Raw genomic sequence first — 19,343 nt, forward strand, 5'->3', positions numbered from 1 at the left:
TTAAAGGAACAAAAAAAAAAAAAAAAAAAAAAAAATTAAATAACTTGTCCAAGGTCAGAGTTACTAAGAGGATCACTAATTTAAGTGTATTCATTGTGTGGCTCTAGAATCCACTCCTCATTACTAAACTGGCCCATCTGGCTGTGCTGTGTTACACCACAGTTACAACATCTGTGGCCTAAATTCCCATAACAAAGTTTACCACATCCCCACCAGTTTAAAGCACCAGTGGTACATGTATGACTGTCTTATCTGGTGGCTTGAACCAACACCTGTGGTATATGTACGACTATCGCATTGGCGAGTCTGAACCAACACTAGTGGTTCAGAGCCCTAATGCAGTAAGACATACAAATTATGGCCCCACTTTTTTATTTTTTATTAATATTTTTTTTTTTTTGGCGGAACCAGGGATTGAACTTAGGGCCTTGCGCACTGAGCCATCTCCCTGGCCTTATTTTTTATTGCGGTAAGAGTGATTGAACTCAGGACCCTGCGCTTGCCAGGCAAGCACTTATTCTACTGAGCTATCTCCCTGCCACCTTTTTTAAAACAAAGTTTTACAAAGGGAACAAGTCTGATTCAGAGCTTGATGAAGCAATTGTCTAATCTGTCTAAGCCCACCTCTTAATTAATTACTATAAAAAAAAGAATACTGCTCAATAAAAAAGAAAACAAACACTATCTAAGCTATCATAACACTAGAATTAGTACAGGGATATAAGTATTTTGAGAGAAAGCTTATCTTGTGAGGAAGATTAAAACTATTTATGAAAAGATAGGCTAAGCTGTAAAATTGTTGACAAAATAATAATATACTGAGTTTTTACCATGAGCCAGAATAATGTTTAAGCACTCGTATAATTAACAGCTCTGATTTCCCCAATTATGAAAGAAAATGAAGAACAAAACCTTACTGAAGAATCTGCACAAACTTTACTTACGATGAGTCAATGTGCTATTTATGCTATGAGCACTGGGCATGAGTGGAAATTACAACAAATATTAAATGTCATTCTAGCCCTCAGCAAAGCTCCAACACTTTCCAGGACTTGGTTTCAGAATATTTTTCATAGAAAGGATACCACACGTTTAAGAAATTTGTGAGATCTGACAGATTTAATTAGGTTGGTGTTCCTAGATAACAAACAGAATGTTCTTTATAGAAAGAAAATGTGGGGGAAATGATAGAACAAAACAGTACAAAAATTGGACATTTCTCTTTCATGCCTCATTTTCAGCAGAATGGAGACCATGAAAACCTTTCAACCAACTCGGGTACAGCAGTAACTTAGTGCTTTCAAGAGCACTAAAGCTTGTAGCTCCTCATCTTGGCTGGGCCTTCTAAACTACACATTTTTCATGGTCAGCAATCTCTCCCAATACTCCCTCTCTTCCTAAGACTCTGGTGAATGTTTATATTCCATATACTCAGATGACTTTGGCTTTTATTATTCACCTGAACATAATATTCATGAAAGGGCTGTATGTTCATAGACATACTGCATACACCTGTAACAGAGCTTGACACAAGAAATGTCAGATTAACCAGGAAATGAATTGGGGAAACCAAGTCTTTCAAGCTAACGGACTTTTGAATAGCCTCCTGTACTTTAACCTACAATCTAGTTACATCCTTTCTTTCAGCCCATAGTGAAGATATTGTTCCTACTTACTACTATCCTGCCTGTGTTCCATATCAAATACATTCTAATTTTTTTCCTCACTAATCATTCCTTCCTGCTATAATTTTAAAATACCCCTAGCTATGGACGCCTAGTGTCTGAAAAGAATGCTTAATCCTGCTTTCATAAAACAAAGCAAAAGAGGGTTGGGGAGATAGCTCGTTGGTCTACGCACCTGCCTGAAAAGCACAAGAACCTGAGTTCAGTCCCCAGTACCACATGCCATACCAGTCCCAGAACTCTGGACGCAGTTATGCTGGCCACCAAAACTGGGTGTGGTGGTGCACGCCTGTAATCCCAGCAGTTGGGAGATTGAGACAGGAGGATCACTAGGAGTCCAAGCTGGGCAGCAAGACCCTGCACCAAATAAATGAACGAATGAATGAATGAATGAATGAATGAATGAATGAATGAATTTTTAAAAAGCCAAAAGAACATGTTGAATTCTAACAGCTGCAGTTGTGCTGTATTTCAAGGATAATATGGTCTTAGCAGAGAAGTCTACATTTCTAAATAGCTTCCTTCTCCCTCTTCACCCTTATTTGGTGGCAATTTGGTTTGCATGATAGTCTGCTTAAATTTCTAAAGGTAAGGTCTTCATAGGGCAAGGTCTTTATATGGCCATGTCTTACAATTCAATTGATACTTTTTGGCTCATTTGATTGATTCTGCTACATTAATCTTGGCTACTCATTTCTTGAGATTCATTCCCTTTCTTGGCTTTTGTACCACAATTTTCTCACCTGACAACTCACAACTCTTTTGCCTGCCCCTTACATGCCCATTTCTAGATATGTCTGATCTATTATTTTCTATAAATACCCTGAATGAATTCACAGTATCAACCAATACTTATATATTTTAATGATTTCCCAAACTCTATCCCCAACCAAATTATTTTTTTCTGAATAACAGACCTAGGTATCCAACAGTAAAATATTCCCATGTGAATGACCATATACATCATCTTTCAATCAATTCAACAGTTCAACCCACTGCAAATGTCTCTCTCTTCCTGGTTCCCTATCTCAGCCAATGAGGGGTCAAGACAATGTTGTTACTTCCAACCTCCCAGATTAATTCACTGTCAACTCATATTGCTATTACTGAGATCTCTTGAATAGAGACCCTATCCCACTCAGCTTTAACTGAAGTCATTATTATGATTATTAAATGTATTATGATACATTTAACCTATTCTGCAATTAAATTTGAGGATTTCCAAGAGCCCCAGTATTTCTCACACATATATCCCTCCCTCAAATCTGTGTGTCCTCCATATTGCCTGAATAATCAAGAATGTAAGCATAGTAACACCTACTACCTTGAAATTGTTCTACTATTCGCTGTTACTTAATGCAATAGATTCTAAGGAGAGGTCAAGAAGTTAATTTTGTCTTTCACTTCTATATTCATGTTTTATTATACAAATGTATGTACCCATTATCAGTATGCACAAAAATATACACACAGAATGTATTTATAAATACACACAAGGAGGAATAAGTTCAAAATGTTTTATGAATATGGGCATATAAAAACATATGAAGATCACTAATACGATAGAGAATAGAGAATTGTAAGATCACCATCAATTATCCTAATATGGTAAGACCTAGTCTTTGATTACCCTACAGTCAAGTTTTCCTTAACTGCCTTAACTAGCACTCTTAATTTCTGAAATGTTATGTATGCCACTCTGCTGAAATGCCCTAACAATCCTCCTTGCCTATCTTGTTCCTCAACTCTTTCTTTAAAGCTCAAAACAAACACAGCTGGCTTCCTGAAATGTTTATGATCTTCCCAGAGAGGTGGGCACTGCCCGATGTTCCCAAATACAGTGTGTATCTCTATTGCAGCAATTAAACCACAGTAATAAAACCTATCTACTCATCTTTGCATTGTGTCTTATATGACTCATGACACAAGTTACAGGCTTAAGATGGTTTTCTTTTCTTTTTTTGAAAATATTCAAAAGGCGCACTGTTAGAGGACAAACTGTAACAACAACTTAGTTACTCAATAAAGTTGAGATAGTGAGTAGTTTTGTTGAGGCTTAAGGTTTCAAGTTTTTAATTTTAAAATGTGCTTATATCACTCATTGAGTTTTCAGGTGCTGAGTAGAGGGAGAGATTTTTAGAAAGACATTTTATCATTCATCAAATTCTAATCAATTAACCATCAAAAGTGTCTACTCATAGTGAGATACCTTACTTAAATTCAAAAATTAAGGGCTCAGTGATTTTGGTCAAACACACCAAATTAATTGGACACATTTATCATCCTTTTCTAAAATCTCATTAAAATGAAAGTAAAGGGGGAAAGGTGGCATAAACATACAGCACTAAACAGAAAAAGTGGCACCAGTGCATAAGGCATTTGAGTAGTTTTCAAAGATCCAAAATAAGAATGTACTTGACTTGGCAAGACCAAGGAAACTGTAAAGTGCTTGCAAAGATGAAACTCAGTCAACAATTTGCCAGCCAGCAGTGAGGGAGATAGCTCTGCAGCCTAAGCGCTGGCCAGGCAAGAACAAGGTCCCAAGTTATAGTCCCAATACCACACAAAACAAACAAAAAAGCAATTTACTGACCAGAATTTAAAGGCAAAGGGATTGCTCCAAGTCAATCATTATCTTTCCCAACAGGAGTTTTAAGATCAAGGCTGAAAATGGAACCAAGCTTCCCTCAAATGCTCCCCTTCATGGTTTCACATTAGAGCAAACACCATACCTATGTATATAATGGCAAAAGAAACCTATCTTGCTCTCAGAATGACAAGAGATGTATATATATCTGAAGATTCTCTTCTAAAGAAGCTGAATAGTCTCAAAGAGAAAACTTACAATCTCTGAGGTCTCCCTTACTGACACTTCAAGACTACTCAATGAAAAGCTGAGTTCACTGTCCAAATACCTCAATGAAGATACCAGTGCAGGGTCTTACTGACTCACAGAAGCTTTTCGTCAGCTATTTTGTATCTAAATCAACAACAAAAAAAGCGGCCAGGGAGATGGCACAGCAGTATTAAGTGCCTGCCTGATAAGCACAAGGTCCTGAGTTCGATCCCTGGTACCAAAAAACAAAAAGAATACAAACAACAAAACTTCAAAAACACTATATATGTGTATATATATATATATATATATATATATATTTTAAAGTTAGGAATCAATAGATGTTAGAAGATACAGTTTTAGGAGATAAAATAAAAAGAAACACATGGTAGACAAGAAAAATTAGTGTATCTGACCTAGCTTAGAGAACCATAGTCACTATCACATAGTAGGAGCTCAAAAAATGTCTGCTGAATATATAAGGATCAGACTTCAAATGTACTTCCCTGGCTAGAGAGTTTTAAAAACAGCTCCTTTACACAGTCACTTTTCACAGTCCCCAGTATATTTATCCCTACTGTCTTCTAGCTTATTCTGCCATACATCTTTCTGCTCAGACAATGACAGCATTATTTTGGGACTTCAGAGAAAATTCAAACCAACAGCAATTTAAACCCTGGGTATGCTCCAACCTTGTCTTATAAATGAGAAAGTACGATAGTTGACAGCTAACTTATGGTGATTCAAAACCTGTACAGTGTAGGTCTCTGTTTCTCAGAAAAGCTTTAACTCTTAGCTGAAGGAAGACCACCACAGTGTGACAGTAGCAGAAATTAACTTTAGAGCAGATGAGAAATACCTAGAGGATTTGTTTAAAAGAAAACACAAGACAGTCAAGCCTCCCTTACCCTAAAATTTTTGATCCAGTGGGTTTAGGAGTGGGGGAACCACAGACTTGCCCTTCCAACAAATCCCCCGCTGATTCTAAAACTGCTAGACTGGAGACCTTACTTTGAAAGAGTCTGCATTTGTAAATGAAGGAAGACATTTTTTCTGAAGCTTCTCTCATTCTCTATTACTATAAAAATGTCATTTTTGAAAGGGAGAAGGCTGTATTAACTGCTGCATATGTATTTTTTTATACGCTGAAAGATCCAGGAATCCTTAAAATTCATTTCTCTTTATTTTTTATTTTTGGCAGAACCAGGGTCATTTCTCTTTAAACCTGATTATTTTTTAGCAGTACTAGCCAGTTATGCCTATTTCTTGTGTTTCTTCTACTTTCTGAAATTTCTAAATACATTGTTCTTTAGAATTTCTGACACTTCTCTGACTTCTGAAGTTTTCTACTTTTGGAAGAAATGTGATCTCCTTGTCTTGTTTACTTTGCTTAGATGTCAGCAGAATTGATTCCCTTGCATGCAGCTGTATTTAGAATGCACAGAGGCTGTGCTTCAAGACTAGCAACAGATGCCTCTATGAATCTCCTTTCACCAGACTCAGACTATACAGGATCACCTCTTTTCAATCAGAACCTCATCACCTTGCATTTTCCAACATAGTCAGTGATTCCACCCATATTTAAGAGGGGAGGAGCAAGTTGAAAGTGTATCCTTGGGATTATAACCTTGGAAGGTTAACATCACCTGCTTGTAGATGTTTCCCAAACACTCAGATAGCAACATATCCTTTCTTCTTTTTAACTTTTACTTTTATTTTATGAGTGGAATATATTTATTGAGGGGAAGCAAGCTTCTGTTTGACAGAGGAACAAAAGCAGACTCAAGTGGGTTACCAAGGAACCTGCCTTTTCTAAGATTTTTATGGAGCAAATCCACAAGGTGAGGGGGTATCCAAGATGGGAAACATGGAACTTGCAAGGTGGGCATGAGGTTGGACAAAACTATGGTTAACTTTTAAAAACCTGTAGCCTTCCATACTCCTGTTCCAATATGTACTATTTACTCTTTTAACTATGCCATGTAGGCTCACATTAGACCTTCTACATCCAGCATTTCAATATGAAAGCCTCTATTTTTAAGTTCTAGGAAAACTGTCTCACCCTAACTTTTTCTTTTCTTTTTGTTTTTTGAGACCAACTTTGAATTCCCTAGATAGCCCAGACCGGCCTCGAACTCACCCTCCTGCCTCAGTCTCCCAAGTGCTGGGACTACAGGTCTACCCCAGCACACCTAGCTCAATTTAACATCTTAAAACTTTCTTTTTCTGGTGTGAGATCTTCAGAGAAAATACACCCTAGCATGTATTCTAAAGGCTCATGCACCCAATAACTATATCAACAGTTAATAGGGGTTGACTGATGAAAGAAGTCAATTCTAGAGATTATACCACACAAATGTCAAATCATTCATAAGTATTCATATGGTTCACTGAGAAGAAATTTGCACTAAAATAAAATAGGGTTTTTTTTTTCAGCATCTAGAAGGAAAATAAAAGACATATTTAAGGAACTCACCAAGATACTAAGCTTGCTGTAAATCTGAATTTTTATTTAAAATAACTATAAGGAGTTAACCTTTCACTATGAGTTAGTCTCTATAAAATTATCCACTTAGGATCCCAACCCCAAAGGTCTAAAAGATTTAACTAGATAGCTACTTCACAGCTATATAACCCCCAATAAGCACTGTTTTCTCCATAAAAAGTGCAGAGCAGTCTGACAACAGAAATACTCCTATACATAAAACAAGAAAAACTTTGCTAGAATAATTACTTTAGCCAATACTGAAAATAAAATTTGCCATCAAGAACCTAAAACTGATAAACACTTCAGTAAAGAATGACTAATTCTGATAACATTTTCCTTCAATAAACATTTTCCCCTCAATTTTTATTTTTATTAATATATATTTACAGTACATAATGATTAAATTCCTTGTAGGGAGTTGATGTGTATACATAACACATCTCAGCTCCTTTTTTTCATCCCCTTCCCCTCTTCTCCCTTCATTTCTTGGCCCTCTTCAAGTTGAAAAAAAAATTCTATTTCCTGTCACTTATTTTTAAAATACTTTTATCATTAGGGCCAGGAGATAGCTCAGTGGCTGAAGTGCCTGCCTGGCAAGCACAAGCTTCTGAGTTCAATCCCTGGTACAAAAAAATAAAAATACCTTCATCCTTAAATCCTAAGTTCTAAAATTTAAATGTATTCATTTTAGAGAAACTACATGATTTAGAAAGACTTAAGTTTCATGAGGCCAGTCAAATAGCTCAGCGGATTAAAGTGCTTGCAAGCAGGCACAGGGGCCGGGGGTTCAATCCCCAGGCATGCTGTGCCAGCCCCCTCCCCCCCGCCCCGGCTGCACTGAGCCGGCAATTGAGACTGGGCATGGTTGCGAGTGCCTGTAATCCCAGCCCTCAGGAGCTGTAAACAGGTGGATCACTACAAGTCTGATCTAGCAGTGAGACTATGAACACCCTGTACACCCTTCCCTAAAATTAAAAAAAAAAAAAAAAAAAGACTTAAAGTTTCATAATCTTTCCTCCTAGAAATAAACATGGTAACAGCACTTAATGAATCATCTTCAAATATTTTTATGCATAGGTGCCTCATTTTCCTGAGCACCCAGACTCCACTTGAGAGCATCCTATATCTTTAATAAATCCCTCTCCTGTTTCTTTTACATACAGTGGTACCGGGGTTTACAAACTTAATTTGTTTTATGATTTATGGGAAGACAGCTGCATTTATGTCTGTGTTGGGAAGATGGCATGGTCATATTTATCATCCAAAGTGAAGTTTGTGAACAGAAGTAAACTTTTGCCAAACACTTTTGTGAACTGAAATTTGCAAACAAAAGCATTTGTGAATGGAGGCATCAGCATGTGTGTATGTGTATGTACATTTATACATATACATTATGCAGAGAATGTTTTATATACTAGGATCATAATGAATACACAATGTTGCATCTTGGCTTCTGACAACTGTACCATCTTTGAAAACTTTTTACATTGGCTTCCTTCTATATATATGAATTGCCCATAATTTATCTATAGATCATACACTGGTTACTCACAATAAGTCATAAAATAAAATTAAACAGTATTGTCATTGATGTCTATTTCCCCTATACTGACACAGAAATAGCAATACAGCAACAGCGGCACATGCCTGTGATCCCAGTACCCAGGAGGTTAAGGCAGAAGTGTCACAGTCAGTCCTAGGCTAGCCTGGACTACACAGTAAATTCAAGGCCAGCATAAAACACTGAGCGAGACCCTGGCTCAAAAGGACAAAATAAAAATGGACTAGCAATACATATATATTGGATATTAATAAAACACCACATGAAAGCAAAAATGAAAATAGGCACTAAAATTCTACAGATTATTGACTGAGCAAGGAAAAGAGCAGTCTGCAGAATAATCTAGGGTCTTTTTTTACATGAACAGAATCTGAAGGAAGATGAGTTTAAAGGTGACTTGGGATTTTGCCATTCAGCTTAATATATACAGATTGATAATAAGAGAAGGTAGAACCCTTGGGAACTGGCAGGATCATTAAACAAAGCATGTAATTTTTAATGTTAAGAGCCTCATAACAACACAGTAAGACAGAATAGCACTGTTCCACAAAATAAAAAAAGGAAACAGAAAAAGTAAAGGGATAGGCTAAGTGTGGTGGCAGACACCTGCACGCCAGCACTCAGGAGGGTGAGGCAGGAAGACTGCTATGATTTTGAGGACAGTCTGGCCTACAAAGTGAGTTCAAGGTCAGCCTGAACTACACAGCAAGACCCTGCTTCAAAAAGACCAAAAACAGACATAACTGTCCCATACATTTGACTTTAGGAATGTACAGACTTAACTTCTACATAGGAAGATTGACAAATTCCTAGTAGGAGTACTTTCAGATCTTTGATAGTTAATTCCATTTAAGATAATTTCCTAGGGACCATTATTAAGAACTTAATGGGAGAAACTGAAAATAACTAGGAAAGAAAATTCTGAATTGTAAAGATAGCCTTACAGAATAACCTTTGGATTTCTTATAAATTCTTAGGTGAAAAATGATAATAATATCTAAATAAAATTGAGACTTAAATGTAATGATAAAAAGACTCAACAATTTACCTAGAAATATTTGCCATAGTTCATACGACATAATAAAATTCGTACATCCAACTCTATGCCCTCTTGCGAGGAATCAAGACTTTTTGTATATTAAAAATGGGCTCTGTGGGGGCTGGTGAGATGGCTCAGTGGTCTAAAGCACCTACTTGGAACAAGCTTGGCAAACACAGGGACCATGGTTCAATCCCCCAGCACCACATGCCAGTCGGGCCCGCCCCCTGGTGGGCTGAGCTGGCCACACACACACACACACACACACACACACACACACATAAATAAATAAATAAAATTTTTTTAAAAATGGGCTCTGCAAATGCTGGAGGGGCTGTGAGGAAAATGGAATCCTTCTCCACTGTTGGTGGAAGTGCAGACTGGTGTAACTACTGTGCAAATCAGTGTCGAAATTCCTAAAAAATACTAGAACTGGAGGTCCCATTCAACCCAGCTATTCCCCTGATGGGTATCTTCCAAAAAGAATTAAAAAACATTATACCATAGCAATATATGTGCACCCAGTTTATAGCAGCATAATTTATAACAGCTAGATCTTGAAATGACCCAACCAAGGAATGGATAAAAAAGAGGTCTTTTTATACAATGGAGTACTACTACTCAGCCAAAAAAGGATAAACTGGAGACTTTTAACAGGTAAATGGGTGCAACTTGAAACCATATTTGTAAAGTGGAATAAACCAGATGCTCATCTATAAACATTGTATTGTCTCCCTACAGTGAGAAGCTGAAAAAGAAAGATCCAAAAATGTAAATAGATATTGTAAAATGGGAAGAAACTTTTCAAAAGGAAGGAAGCAGGAAAGGAGAAAAGAAGAGGGGAAATACATGTGATAGTTATACTATTAATTTCTTTGTTCACTGAAAAGGTTTGTGCTATAACGGACAATTAAATGCCTTTATCTTGTACTCCAGTAATGAAGCTAAGGATAACAATATGCAATGTATTAACCATGTTACCTTCCTATTATCCTGTTTTAAATTTTTTTTTCTCTTTAAAAAAGGGCTGTGATCTTCACAAATGTTTTCAGTATTGCACATGAGCACTATACTATGAAAGTCTGTCAGGGAGCATAATGTTTAGTACCCACAGAGATGGCTGCCAGCTTTGTGTGTTGTGGGTTAGGAAACTCAGGCTTCAACACGTTAGGCAAAAGTTCTACCATTTAGCTATGCGCCCCAGCTTTTCCTTCTAACTTCTACTGAATCTTCAACTAAAGATAGTGATCAAAAAAAAATAGTGATAGATAAATTAGGAATAAATCCTCCTGAGGGCAAGGTGCAAGGACACTGTATTCTACAGCTTGTTGGACTGAGGTTTGTTAACACATAGATTCAGGTATCCCAACAGGCATGGCGTGATCAACATTAAGTGACCTCATAAAGTAACAAAAAATGATTTGTGCTCCCTTAGTAGTTTTTATTTGTATTTAATTTCCATCTGTTGCTTGATAAGTTTTAGAAAAAGCTCAGTTTTAAACTGTCCTGCTGCATGGACTTGGTGCCAATCTTTTTCACAAATAATCCTGAACTGTATTATATCTTATAAAATATTAAAATACAATTTCCACAAAGCAGAGATATTATTAAAGATAATATTAAGTGTTAAGAGATTAAGCTGATTTTTCAAAAGCTAGAGAACTACAAAGGTACACACTATGAAAATACTGATTTTTTTTTTTTTTTTGAAGAAAAGAAAGGTTTTAGCTCACAGTTACTGCAGGTTTCAGTCCATATTCAGCTGGCTCCAAGGTAGAGTAGCACATGGCAGAGAATAACCTTTCATGGTGGCAATAAACAGCAGGTAGCAAAGGGAGTAGCTGCAGCACAGGTAAGTTAGCTAGCCCCTCTCCCCTCCTTATATTGTAATGCAAATTACCTGCCCCAGGGCAGGTGACATTACTGGTTTTAAACTGCTAAATTTTCTGAATTGTTCAAAACAATTTTGTTCTCTGACACACATAGGTGACTTTTGCCTTCCTTTACCAGCACCCATTAAGAGAGAAATAATATTTAAGTATATGAATTTCTATTCTAAATTAAGTAAAAATTTAGTTGACTACATTTAAAAGTAATTTAACCACAAAAGGTGTAAAGGCTTTATGGTCCATTACTGAAGAAAAAAATGTTTTCCTTTGCAAGGTCACTAAACATATGCTCATATAAAATTAACCCTAAATTACACTTAACCAGAGAAGTGAAGAAATTTCTAGAAACTTTAAAAGCAAAACAGAAAATAAATAAAATGCAAGTAGACAAAAGCAAAGCAAGTAAAGCATAAAAATGATACATAGCAATTATTTTATCCTCTTTCCCCTCAAAATACTGTTTAAAATACAAGCAGTACTGATTTTTAGTTTCTTTTTCTCTGAGGACATTTTATAAAAAGGAACACAGAACCATGTTAGACTTACAATGGATGGGAAAAAGGGTATCAAGTGTTAAAATTAAAAACATATTTAACAGGTTAAGATGTCTGTTGCAAGATGTAACTTACTATTAACTTTGTGAGGTCTCAAGTGTTAGACCAAATCTTTTTTCTCTGAAGTGTTGAGATATCTTTATGTTTAAAAGAATATTCATTAAAATAGCTTGAGTTTTCTTGTACGATCTTTTTAAAACTTCCCCTTTCAATTCCGTATGTCTTACACTTCTAGAAGTAAGTACCTTAAACTCGAACAACTTGACTACTGAAATTGCATGGGGCTTATTTTCCAAAGAGAAGTGCTATTTAGAGAAGGAAACTAAATTTCCTAGGTATACTTCAGTGCTGTTTGAAAAATAATCTGGAACAAGGCCTGTGAATAGAAGTGGAGTGTCCAGGTCACATTCTGCCTAAAGAGTTAACAAATACAGACAAACTTAGTAAAACAAAAACAGAAACACAAGCTCATTAATAAGTCTGTCTCTTTTTGACAGAAAGTGATCACAGTTGTCCTAATTTTACAGTATAAAGAGTGGTACACTATAAAATTTAAGATTTTTTGGTTTAAATTAAGATTCCAAATGTTCGACTATTTATATATTGAAGATCACTGAATGATTAGCTTATAAAAAAGCTTTATTTACTTTTTCAATAACATCCAGTAATACTGATACTTTTGGCTCAATTGGTGTACATAGGTTACAATTCTGTATGATCACGATCATATGTAGACTCTTTTGAAATAAAAATAAATTTTCAATGCCTTATATCTAATTTTTGATTTCATAGAGGACTTGAAGTACTCTGCTCCATGCTCTTCTTCCCTTCATGGTTTGTGAAGAGAAGCTGGCCGTAATTCTGATGGGTTTTCCTTTGAATGTAATCTGCTTCTTTTCTCTAGTGGCTTTCAGTAGATTATTCTTGGGCTGAATTTCTGGGATCTTGACTATTATATGTCTCGATGTGTTTTTCATTAAGGTTACTTTGCGTTCTGTGTGCTTTGGTTACCTGAATGTCAGATTGTTTCCTCATATTTGGGAAGTTTTCTGCTATCACTTCTGCCCATATTTTTTTAACGTTATTTGTACTGACTCCTTCTTTCTCATTGATACCTATTAGTCTCACATTGTTCATCTTTGTATCATCTTGCAGGTGATGGATTATTCTTTCCTGCATCCTAGCTGTTTTTAAGAGATCTTTTCTTACCTTTTCACTAGACTTGAAGACTGCACCAGCATCTTCAAGATCTGAAATTCTGTCTTCACTTTCACTTAAACGGTTTTGTAAGCTTGTGATTGAGATTTTAATTTCCTCTGTATCTATTTGACTTTGCTTCATGCGATCTATTTCTTTCCTGAATTGCTCATTCAAGGAATCCGTCATTTTTCTAATCTCTATTTTTTTTTTTTTTTCAATGTCTTCTTTAGAAGCAGTTATAAATTATTTTACTGCAGTGTTTTTTTCAGATTGGGTTTCCTCTGTTTCTGTAGTTGATTCTTTACTTCAGATGCTATGAGTTCTGAGAATTCTTTTTTTATTTCAGAAAAGAATTGCGCTCTGAGTTCCTCTGTAACTTTCTGCTGTTGCTTATTTACTATTGATGCTATTAATTCGTACATTTGAGCTGAGCTAGTAGAAAAGAATTCCACTCTGAGATCCTCTATGACTTTCTGCTGTTCCTTATTCACTTAGACGCTATTAATTCATACATTTGAGCTGAGCTAGTGTCCTCTGCATTTGTTCTGGGTGGGCATTGGGTTTCCTCCATATGTTTCTGCATTTGATTCTTTACTGCAGATGTTATTAATTCACGGATTTCTTTATTTCCAATCTGAGTTCCTCTATACCTTTCTGCAGCTGTTTATTTCAGAAGCCATTGATTCATTGCTTTCAGCTGTGTGATTCCCAATTTGTTCTGTGTTAGTGTCCTCTGCACTTGTTATGGGTGAGCCTGGGGTCTGAGATTGCATTTTGTTCCTTCTCATCATTTTGTATAGCACTGTCTTCTGACCTTTGTTGTAGAACTTTGTCGTAGTTATAACCTTAGCACCTACTGAAGTTCAGGTGCAGATCTGCAAAGTTTGGATTTATCCAGCTGTGCCTGGCTTGGGTCTGGCTGCTGTGCTCAGCTCTTTCCTGTTGCTGCCCCTGGGGGTGGGGGAGAACCTGTTGTGCCCCTCTGGCAAGATGTTCTGCTCCTGGACTAGCTGGGTGGTTCTGACCCTACACTCTCTGCAGGGATTGCAGCTGCAGGGTTTCACCCAGGCCTGTATGTCAGGCCTGAGCTGAGTCTGGAGGGGACAAGGTGGAGTAGCGGGGAGAGGCAGCTCTCCTACACACTCACTGGGCCTGGGCTAGGACTGGATCTGGGGGTTCCCGGAACGCGGTAAAAATTCCTACTCGGCGGGAGGGGTGGGGGGGTGTACTACAGAGTGTGGGGGGGTGTCCCAAGGTGGTGGAAGAGGATCTCACCCATGCTGCACCTGGGCTGAGACCAGTAGGTCCTGCCGGCGCAGGGTAGCAGGAAGCTCTCCCACACACTCACCGAGCCTGGGCTAGTACTGGGTTTGCAGGTACCCGGAACATGGCAGAAATTCCTACTCAGCAGGTGAGGTGGGGGAGCTGCTGCGGAGTGGTGGGGGGCGTCCCAAGGGGGTGGAAGAGGGTCTCACCCATGCTGCGTTTGGGCTGCGACCAGTACTGCCGGCACAGGGTAGCCCGAAGCTCTCCCACACACTCACCGGGCCTGGGCTAGGACTTAATTTTTGAAATAGTAACAGATGTCTTAGCAAAAGGAATAAACAACTGGGATGCAGGAAAGGAGAAAACAAAGGGAAAATCACATGTATACGCAGGATAGCTAAGATGATTGTACTACTAACTGCTATTGGGTTTTTGTTTATTTTTGTTTTTGTATTTTTAGGGAAGGGTCTATACGGTGTTCAGGGTCTCACTACTAGATTGGATTCATAGTGATCCACCTCCCACGTGCTGGGATTACAGGTGCACCACCACTCCCAATCTCAATCGCTGTCTCAGGGCACCTGGCAGGCCCTCTATTGGTTTGCTTGTAAGTAGCAGTTAAAGGTTAAAATTTTTCCTTTGAACAATTTTACATGCTTATATCTGGTAATCTGAGTAACTACACTGAAAACAATAATGCAATATAACAACCACTATTGAATACCTATCATCTTGTCTTGTTTAATCATGTATTGTTTCAAATGACTTATCTATTATTTTTCTATTGTTTAGAATAAAAAAAGAAAAAATTTCTTTTCAATCTCTAGAAAAATCCTACTTATTCCACAAACATAATGAATCTCATAAATTGCAACGATCATTCTACTATATTAGCCACAGGTCAAATGGTATTACAAACACATACCTGCATGTTTTATTTAACGAGACCTGTCGTAAGATATACCAAAGCTATGTAAATAACAAAACAGAACAATACAGTATAATGTACTTCTACTAAACAACAAAAGACTGGAGATTAGACCTTTTGAGATATTACTACCACTTTATCTGAGATATTCAATTATGTAAAACTGTACTATATAAGGACTTATAGTTTCTTTTCACAAATTCTTTATTCCACAATGTACCTGAAAATGTAAGCCTTTGATAGGAACATACCATGATGTTCCAACATTTTTACATCCATACATGAAATGTCCCAATTCTAAAGAGACTCACTGAGTCATCTACATAGTTCCCAATCCTATTCCCCTGCTTTCAACTTTCAGAACTTTCCAGGGTTGTCCAAGTACCTACTTCCTCTACCCAGCCAGAATCAGGCGTTCTGGAACACAACACACAAAACCAAATTTTAAATGTTTTAAAAAACTTCTTATTCTACCATCCCAATCCTTTGTACTACTACTACACTGCTTAAACTCTGTGTTGGTTCTTATCAACAAGAGTGGTATTTTTCAAATCACAGTTGATACCTCAGGACTGTTAAACCAATCTAGTGGGTCTCCACCATTATTCCCTCCTAAAAACGTAATATAATAGAACAAAATAGTTCTCTATGTAGCATGCCACCACACAAAGGCACTGTTTTCTGCTGTTTTATCATTTATATGAGCATACTAGGTCACAATGTAAAACTTCATGTTACCAACGGGTACCACTTTTAACAAGCTTGAAATACTTCTGCCTACAAGCATAACTCAGACTTTATTTGTCCTAAGGACATCTAACCTGGCCCTGAATAAGGCTTTCTAAACCCACCTCCTGTTCTACCCACTGGAACCTGAAGCAAACAACCCCTCAGTCTTTGCCAAGGTTTTTGTACTTCCTCAATCCCTTTTAGCATGGGGTTGTGAACCCAGAGCACTTCTCTCACAGAGCTACCTTCTCAGCCCATTTTATTTTTTGAGATGAGGTCTTGGAAATTGGCCAGGTTGGGCTCCAACTTGGGATCTTCCTGCCTACATCTACTGAGCTGCTAGGATTATAAGGGTTTATACCATCATCATGCCCAGCTAGCAGTTCCTTTCCTTAATGCTGTCAAGCATACCATTCTGCTTTGAATGCCTTCTCAGTGGTCTATAGGGCTCACCTATACTCATCTTTCAGTATTTAATATTTATTTTCTGCTCCACAAACCTCACTTACCTTTCTAGTAGGAGCAAATGCCACACATACGTGCTCACACACACTTTTTCTCCACTATAATGCCCTACATTATAGCTTCTTCTATATTCCACTGTACTCTATTTTAAACTCAAATGCCTTCCCAGTCTCTAAACTATATACTCTTTGAGGGAATGGGCAACTTGGTCTCAGTTCAACATCACAGAACTTACATATTAAAGTTGGTGGGCCAGGGAGATGGCTCAGTAGAATAAGCACTTCCCTGGCAAGCACAAGGGCCTGAGTTCAATCCCTGGTTCTGCCAAAAAAATAAAAAACTAAAACAAAAATAAAGTTGGTATAATGCACAAATCAAGAACTCCCACATAACTTTGTTGTTACAAATGACAGGATGGTTGCCTTTCCAACAAAGCCCATTCATACTGTAGTGGTGAATGAATCAAGATCTCTGCATTTTTGCTACAAGCCCCTGCTGAGATCAAATCCCTAGCAGCTCCTCAGAAAGTTCTGTCACTTCCCTGTCTTTCTGCAAAGAATGGACTCAGTTCAGATTGCAATACAGCTGCACCCCCTCCATTGCTTCGAGAGTTGTGATGGCGGAAGGCTGGGGCAGGGGGTCCCAAGGCAGTTTAAGAAAATAAAAACCACCATTATCAAACTTCCTGAGAAGTTCATATATACAACTACTGTAGTTTTTAATGGTGGTAAGGGTGACACTAGTAGTCAATAAAAGCTAAGCACCACAGAAGTAGCACAAAATAACTGGTTGAAATTACTTGATTTGTTGCCTACACTAATTTATTTACTTATTTTTTAGGATAGGAAGAATTTACTGAAAGAAAAGCTTCTAAGAGGGACAGAAGGGGTCCCTGAAAATGAGTTGCCCCCACACTAATAACTCTGAAATAGCTACTGACTCACTCACTTCTCTCATAAGATACTAGGGTTGGCAGTGTGTGTCAATTTTTTTTTTTTTTTTTAACAGGGGCTCTTTACTGACACTTAAAAAGTTTTCCATGAACTTCATTCTACATAAGTATTTTCCTTTTTAGGGAGTTTGATGCACTATTTTACAAACCCATACTGCAATTAAACACTTCACACGATGTCCAAAATAGTTTTATAGACTCAGTTTCAGCTATTCTCTTTTCTAGTTTTTAAACTAATACAGGTGCCATAAAATTTTCCTGCCCAAGTCAATTAACCATTGTACTAAAATTCCTTTGTTTAGACTTTGCCCGACTTGCAATTATATACCTAAGACAGATAATTTCCATTAAAACTCATACACACACACACACACACACACACACACACACACACACTAGTCAGAGCAAGGTAGTGCAGGACTGATGGGTAAAACTTTAAAGGGATTTAAAGTTCTATTTCTTTTGGTTTTAAGTAGGCCCAGGCAACTAAACTGACACATTTACCACACCTGCAAAGTGTGGAAGCTTCTGCACATGCCTTTGCTGTATGCTTTTTTCTACTCTACCTCCTCTTTCTCTTTCAACAACTCAGATCAAACAGTCCCCTCTCCTTGAAAAGGGTCACAGTCTTAAAAAAAACTTTGGAAAGATAGCACAATTACTACTCAAATTCAACATCTAAAATGTTACTAACAAAAGGGCAAAAAATTATTCTACAGACATTTTAAATACCAGCCTCCTTAGTTGTAAGTTCAACCCATACATACTTTCCCTGCTAAAAGAATGGAATTTATGTAGTCCAAAGGTTATAAAACACTGATAATCTTCCACGATACTACCTACCATTCTAGTCTGAAAAATGCGGATTTCAATATGGAAAACCACCTGACTGTGTGTATACACATTTTAAACAGTGATCTTTTAAGGATCCATATTGCAAAGGTTTTGAATATGAAGGTCTTTCAGTATCTTCTCATTTAAAATTGGGTAATTTCGCCAGCAGTGGTGGTACATGCCTGTAGTAGTTCCAACACAGCAGGCTGGGGCAGGAAATTCTCAAGTTTGAGGCTAGCCTAAACAGAGAGATCCTGTCTAAATAAATAAATAGATATAGATGTAATTTATCCAAAACATTTTTCAAATGCCATTATTTCCCAGCTTAAGTACTCAAATGGCTTAGGCAGAAAAACATACCTCTCCATTTGAAAGGCCAATACATTAAAAAAAAAAAAGTGTCAGGGAAAAAAAGAAATTCATTTTTGCAGACTGGAAAAAAATCTCTCAGTCATTTCATCTAATCCCTTCATTTTACAGATAAGAAAACAAATAGAGATGAAGTAATGTGCCTCAGGCCACTAAGCTACTAATAGCAGCACCATAAATAGAATAAGGTATTTTAATTACTCTCACCAGCACCCTGTAACATGCAAGTTGTCATTTGAGTCTTAAAACCAATTATCACCTCATTGATTCCTGAGTAAAGGATTTCTACAACATATTTTTTAAATATTTAAAGTTAATAAAGTTCAAATTCTAACTCAGAAAAATAAAACCCTACCCAGAACTTTTAGGAAGTGTATAACCTCATCAGTGAATGTGAGTCCATCATTTAACACCCTGTCCTTCAACTACACTTTTACATGTTCGTTCAGTTACAAAAACATTAAATTCTGGAAAGTTCTTCGTGTACAGAAAGAACTGGCAATCTGTCAAAGATAGGAATAGATCATTATTCCAATAACGTGTGATAG

At 37.2% G+C, this 19,343-nt stretch overlaps 1 protein-coding gene across 1 annotated transcript in view; it reads right to left on the reverse strand.

The window, feature by feature from the left end:
• Homer1 (homer scaffolding protein 1) overlaps positions 1-19,343 on the reverse strand; it is a 156,730-nt gene that overhangs the window by 135,423 nt on the left and 1,964 nt on the right. The window lies entirely within an intron of this gene.

This window comes from Octodon degus, unplaced genomic scaffold, assembly GCF_000260255.1.
Source record: "Octodon degus isolate 3935 unplaced genomic scaffold, OctDeg1.0 scaffold00238, whole genome shotgun sequence".
Taxonomy (NCBI): Eukaryota; Metazoa; Chordata; class Mammalia; order Rodentia; family Octodontidae; genus Octodon; species Octodon degus.